This window comes from Marmota marmota, unplaced genomic scaffold, assembly GCF_001458135.2.
Source record: "Marmota marmota marmota unplaced genomic scaffold, marMar, whole genome shotgun sequence".
Lineage (NCBI taxonomy): Eukaryota > Metazoa > Chordata > Mammalia > Rodentia > Sciuridae > Marmota > Marmota marmota.
Window position 1 is genome coordinate 61,519,489 of NW_026000026.1, and position 5,915 is coordinate 61,525,403.

At 33.5% G+C, this 5,915-nt stretch overlaps 1 long non-coding RNA gene across 1 annotated transcript in view; it reads left to right on the forward strand.

Annotated features, from left to right (window-relative positions):
* LOC125619186 overlaps positions 1 to 5,040 on the forward strand; it is a 21,542-nt gene extending 16,502 nt beyond the window's left edge. The window contains exons 2-3 of the long non-coding RNA XR_007350698.1: positions 2,168 to 2,289; positions 3,917 to 5,040. This is a non-coding gene — a long non-coding RNA (uncharacterized LOC125619186). The remainder of the gene's footprint in view (positions 1 to 2,167; positions 2,290 to 3,916) is intronic.
* Positions 5,041 to 5,915: the final 875 nt, after the last annotated feature.

The following is a 5,915-nucleotide window of genomic DNA, read 5'->3' on the forward strand; positions in this document are numbered from 1 at the left end:
TATATATATATATATATATATATATATATATATATATATATATATATATATATCGCTCCGTGAAATTCAACTCAAAGTGGATCAAAGACCTAGAAATTAGACCAGAAATGTTGTAACTGCTAAAATATAATGTGTATATATGGTCAACACTTCAACATTTAGGAACAGGTATTTCTTCTATAAAATTAGCTTTTTAATAAGTGTTTGTGGCTCAATAAACAGCTTGTTTGTGCTCTAAGACGTTCAGCTTTTTGTCTTAAAGATGAAAATGATAAAGTGTGCTTTTTGAAATCAACTTAATCATTTTAAAGCAATTGAGATAAGCAACACATATCTTTAGTAGTTAAAGGACGAATTCTGTAGAATACAATTTTTTCACATCTGTTAAAAGTTTTCTAATTGGTGTAATCCTAAACAAGAGTAGAGAAACAGAGTGAAGAAAAGCTGTAACTTGTCCTTCCTAGATAAATTTGAGTGAAATATCTGCAAATATAATTCAATGTAGTTTTTTTTTCTTTTTTACGATTTATGCCTCTACTGCAAATATTAAACAAGTTTCAGTTCAAATAGGAAAGCAAAATCTTCAGTTTCTGAAACAATATATTTCTGAGTTTATTTTTTCATTACTTTTAAAAAGGTAGAACTTCAAGTGTTTTTTTTTTTTTGGTCCAATTATATTTTAATGTGATGAAAGTGTTGGCATCAAGATTACATAAAACCTTTAATTCAAATTCTGTAGGTCCTTACTAATCTCCAGAAGATTTTGGATTATAGTTACATAAATGTCTTGCTAACACACTACAGGAGACTAAGAAAACTACCACCAGAGTGATGTTTGCTGATTTCTTGGGCCATTTGGGATTTTGGGTGAAAATAATTTTTTTTCCAGTTTTATATTGTGTTTATACTTTTTTACAAAAATTTTTTTATATCAATGTACAGTGCAAAAAACAACAAAATACAATAATGGAAGTTTTATTAGTAGAGTTTTCCGCATGCTCATCAGAATTGATTTACTGGACTTTTTAGATTTCACCTAACCTGTAGCCCCTGGACAGATTCAGGACTAAAGGTTTTAAGAAGCCATTTATTAGATTGTTAGTCTGTGATTACATGTTATTTGGAGTTTGGGATAAGGACAGGTGAGAAGGTATAATTTCAAGAATGGTAGGTAGCCTGGGAGAAGTTCAGATCTAGGTGGCAAAAAATGGGTTGAAGCAGGTGAATGCAGCATTTAAAGAGGCAACCACAGGCTCATATTGATTCAGCACTTTGGCATTTGCTTGAAAGGAGTGTGTTTGAAATTTTCTAATATGTCTCACTGTCATGAATTCAGAAAGGAGTAGCTTTGAAATGAAATTAACTTTGGAATTTGGATTGCTATGCTAATCATTCAACCACAAATTTCATTTCTAAGGCTTTAATTTATTTTTAAATATGCAACTTTTAAAATATATATTGCTATCTCAATCATCTTTAAGGACAAGTGGCACAAAATTTTGGATTGAGTAGAGGCTAACACAAAATGAAGTGTTGGAATCTATGAAGAGGTTTAGAGTGCACACTCAATCTTAATTATTTTTAACCCCTAAAATATTTCCAAGTTAATGTTTATAATACAAAACACTTTTGTGAGCCACCTGAGCCTGGCTCTTTAACAATTTGATTTAATTATTTCCAAAATTAAATTGAAAATTAAGTTTTTAGGGGTGTGTGTGTGTGTGTGTGTGTGTGCATTGTATGACCATGTATATATATAATATTTTCATATTAAAGCAATAGCTAATGTTTTTACTATTTTCAAGTATGTCCTTCAGTTTTTGTCTGTGTTGGATAATTAAACATGTTTGTTAAGTTAAATGATTGATAACTCTGTATGTATGTTTCCAGATTTCTATTATATTCAGGAAGTGTTTCCTAAAGTTACCATTAAAAATCACTTGGTGATATAATAACTTGGTGATATAATAGAATAGAAATTTGTTGTCCAGGGGTAATGGAATCTGGAAATTCTTTGCAAATTTTTTTGTTCTCAGTTAGTCCCAGGCATCTAGAGTAGGTTAAGTGAGTTCAATCTGTGTTCGGAAACCTGTGAGACATAACTGCATCCCCTACACAGCTTTTTGAAAAGCCAGGGGTTAGATGCATATTCTACTCTTTCTCCCAGGAGGCACAAGTTGTTGAGCTACATTATCCTCTGTCTGTTGTACCCTGATTCTTCTGGAATAGCAATGTCCTTGCTGCCCATGGACATCTATAGTATGCAAAGTACCATCAACACTCTGACAGGTGAGCGAGAAGCCATTCACTTGGGTAGCCCTCCACAAAATGTCAGAATACTGGCTGTAAGACCCAGATTTCTTCCCTCACCAGAGAGACTTGGAGCTAAGTTTTCTTCCCATTGCATGATACTGTGCAGGGGCAAGGACTCTAGTGAGAGGTGCCACAAATTTTCATACTAGGTTTGATGCTTATGCTCTCATATTCTCCTGGGGTGTGGGAGTACCTTAGGTGATTTCTGGATTTCTCATAAAAATAATTGTGTATTATTAAATTGGGTCACTGTAGTGGAAGGAGAGATGAGGGTTTCCTACTCTACCATCTTGTTTATGTTGTTCCCTGAGACACTGTAGAGGTCTAGGATGTTTTTGAGTTTGTTCCCCCTGGATTTCATGCCTTTGTGTTAACCCAACATCTTTGTCTAGGTCTAATGATCTGATTTTAAAAAGCTGTATGTTGGAAGTGATGAAATGCCATTTTCAAGATTAAATTAAAAATAACATGGCATCATTTGTGGTCACTCTCTCAATAGTCTCTGGATCATTTGCTGGAAGGAGCCAGCTGACATGTTATGAGGCATAGGATTAGGTTCTGAGGACAATGTGTAGAGTTAGGGATATTACAGTCCTTTTGATTAAGTCCAAATCTTGGCTACTGTTCCCCTTTTCATTCAGACAGATCATTCAAAAACCTGCCATGACATGAGAGCCAAGATCCTAAGTCTTAAACTGGCCATGTCCCAGGACCAGTGAGGTTCCCACACCGAGAATTCATTTCAATATTGATGTGAGACAAGAACAGTTCTGTGTGTCAACTGGTAGGAAAGAGAACTAGCCTAGGCTATCCCCTCAGCACCTCAGCCTCGCTCACCCTTTCTGTCCTCTCTATTTCATCCAAATTCATTGAAGTGACCAGCCTTATTCAACAAAATGTTTGACCTTCTATGTTAAGTTCAGTAGCATCCTTTTAGGCCTTGAGTGCTAAAGTGATCTGAAAATCAGAATGCAGTTGTGCTGAGCATGCAGAGATGCCTATACCACCCCACCTCATGCTTATAGCCAAGTGTGCCACACCTGGACCAGATCCTCGCATTTAAAAAAAAATAAAAAGTGAGACCAATTCTCTCTATATGTGCTTTTTAAAATTTATATGGGAAAATAAACTTTTCATGTTATAGTTACATAGTCAATTAGAGAAAAAGTGTTAGGGAAACTTCTAATGTCAAAATGCATCTCTCTACAGCCAAAATGATATAAAAAATATAATGTAGAAGTATTGGAGATAATAGGGTAAATCGCCTTTTTTGCATCTTAAAACTTATAAAGATAAGTCAAGTGTCCATAAATCCTTATGGATAGTGCACTTCACTCCCCTTCCTCCCCCCTCTCTCATATACACGCAAATAATATATGATGCTGTTAATGACAAGAAGCCTTTGAATATTTGCATTTTGGAGTACTCCTTAAATGGAGTGACATCTGAGAGTTTTATCCTTGGATAATTCTTTTATCAATTGCTTGATGTAATGTAACAATTATTCATGACATGATACAGTTGAAATGGATTCACTAGACAAATAATAGCCTACACTACTGCTACTTCATTATAATCCATGACTTTTCCATTTATCTTTCAGATGAAATATTTATTTAGGGATGTAGAAGAGGCACAAAGATCTCCGACGGATTGAATATAAAATTGTGCAACATCTGAGAAAAGAAACAGCTGGCCTCAAGATTATTCCTGACCAGCCTCTATTATCTACAAATATACAGTAATGAAAGGACTTGTTTGTTTGTTTGTTTGGTTCTGTCTTATCAATAAGGTAGAAATTATAGGCAGGATAATATTCTTTTTATATCAATCCTATCTATTATTTCTTCTTTCCATGAGCTCTTGTCAGGCATCCACTATATACCATGTTTATAGAAATAATCACTTATTTATTTTGTTTATCAACTCCTAAGTTTACACATTATTCTTCAGAGTTAGTTATTTTTGTTATATCAACATCATCTTATTAACCCTGATTGTTTATGAGAGCACAAATTGCTCCTTTGTTCTGTGCCAAATTAGTTCGGGAGTATGCAAATATCAGAGATATGAAAACCAAATGAATCAAATAAAAACTGGTCATAATTAGAAAAGATTGTACATGTAATAGATGCCTTAATTATTAGGACCCATAAATGCATTAGAAAAATATTTTATCCCAAATCTATATTGTAAAAATCATTTTTCACCATCTGCTTTCTAAGTCTTACTGCAATTTTTCTATAGCCTGTTCTTCATTATCATTAAATAGTAAGTTAAATAATTAGAAATCAAATGATGCAGATTATACAGAATTCATACAGGTACCATATGCCATAAAATAACTTTTTCTAATCTTCATTTTCAAAGTAAAAACATGTTAAAAAGAGACAAAGTTTCTTTTACTATGTTCTGGAATAACTAGCAAAATAATGTTCAAAATACACTTATGCCTTTCAAGTTAGTATCTTTAAATAAAATGGGGAATTTTGAACTGATTTTGGTATCATTGTTGCAAAAAGTTTCATTTTCCATTCATAACCATCCATTGCCTATCACAGTCCTATTAGCTTGCAAATGAGTATACTGTCTTCGGCCATAAATTTAAGGGGATATTGGATAGAGGTTGTGCAAAACAGACAAATGAAGATGTAAAGTAAATCTGATGGCAATATTCATTGAAACAACATGGGAAAATGTAATGCTTGCTTTATTGCAAAGTTTTATTCTGACTAAAGCTTTACTTTGTTTGATGTTATGATAAACACTTAAAGTTTTCCCATTATAATAAGAAAAGTTGTGTGGATGTTCTGGATCTCTTTTATTTGTCTCTCAGATAAGATTCTCCCTCAGGACATTGATTTTAGGAACTAGGTCAATGAGCTGCTTTCCCCTCCTACTTTTTATTTGCATAGACTAATTAGGGGGGCCAGTAGGATTCTGGGAGCAGGGAAGATTCTTTTTCCTGTAGGTCATCCTTCTCATACAACTACCCTATTTGCGCAGCTGCAGTAGGATTTCTTATTCTTTAATTTTATTTATTTATTTATTTATTTATTTATTTATTTATTTATTTTTGTATCAGGAATTTAACTCAGGGGTACTCAACCACTGAGCCACATCCTCAGCTCTATTTTATATTTTATTTAGAGACAGAGTCTTACTGAATTGTTTAGCACCTTGCTTTTGCTGAGGCTGGCTTTGAATTCTCAATCCTGCCTCAGTCTCCTAAACTGCTAGGATTATAGGCGTGGGCCACCACACCAGACAAGATTTCCTATTATTATTATCCCATGGTATACTGCACTGTTTTTTTAGAGGTCTATTTACTTCTTCCCTACAAATAAATGGTTCTTTGTGCAAACTCTTCAAAGTACCCAGTTTAATATGTAATCTCTTTCTTGACTAGACTGTGCCTTATACAGCAAGTCAAAACAATGTTCACATGTTGTAAAAGGAAGTTTATTTATAGACTTGTAACTATATATTATTTAAAATGATTCTATAAGCCATCTTGATACACAGTTTGTGGAGTAAATTACAAAAAAAAGTTCTTTCAAGAAACTTCAGAGAATTCAATCCATTGTGCAGACAAAAACCAA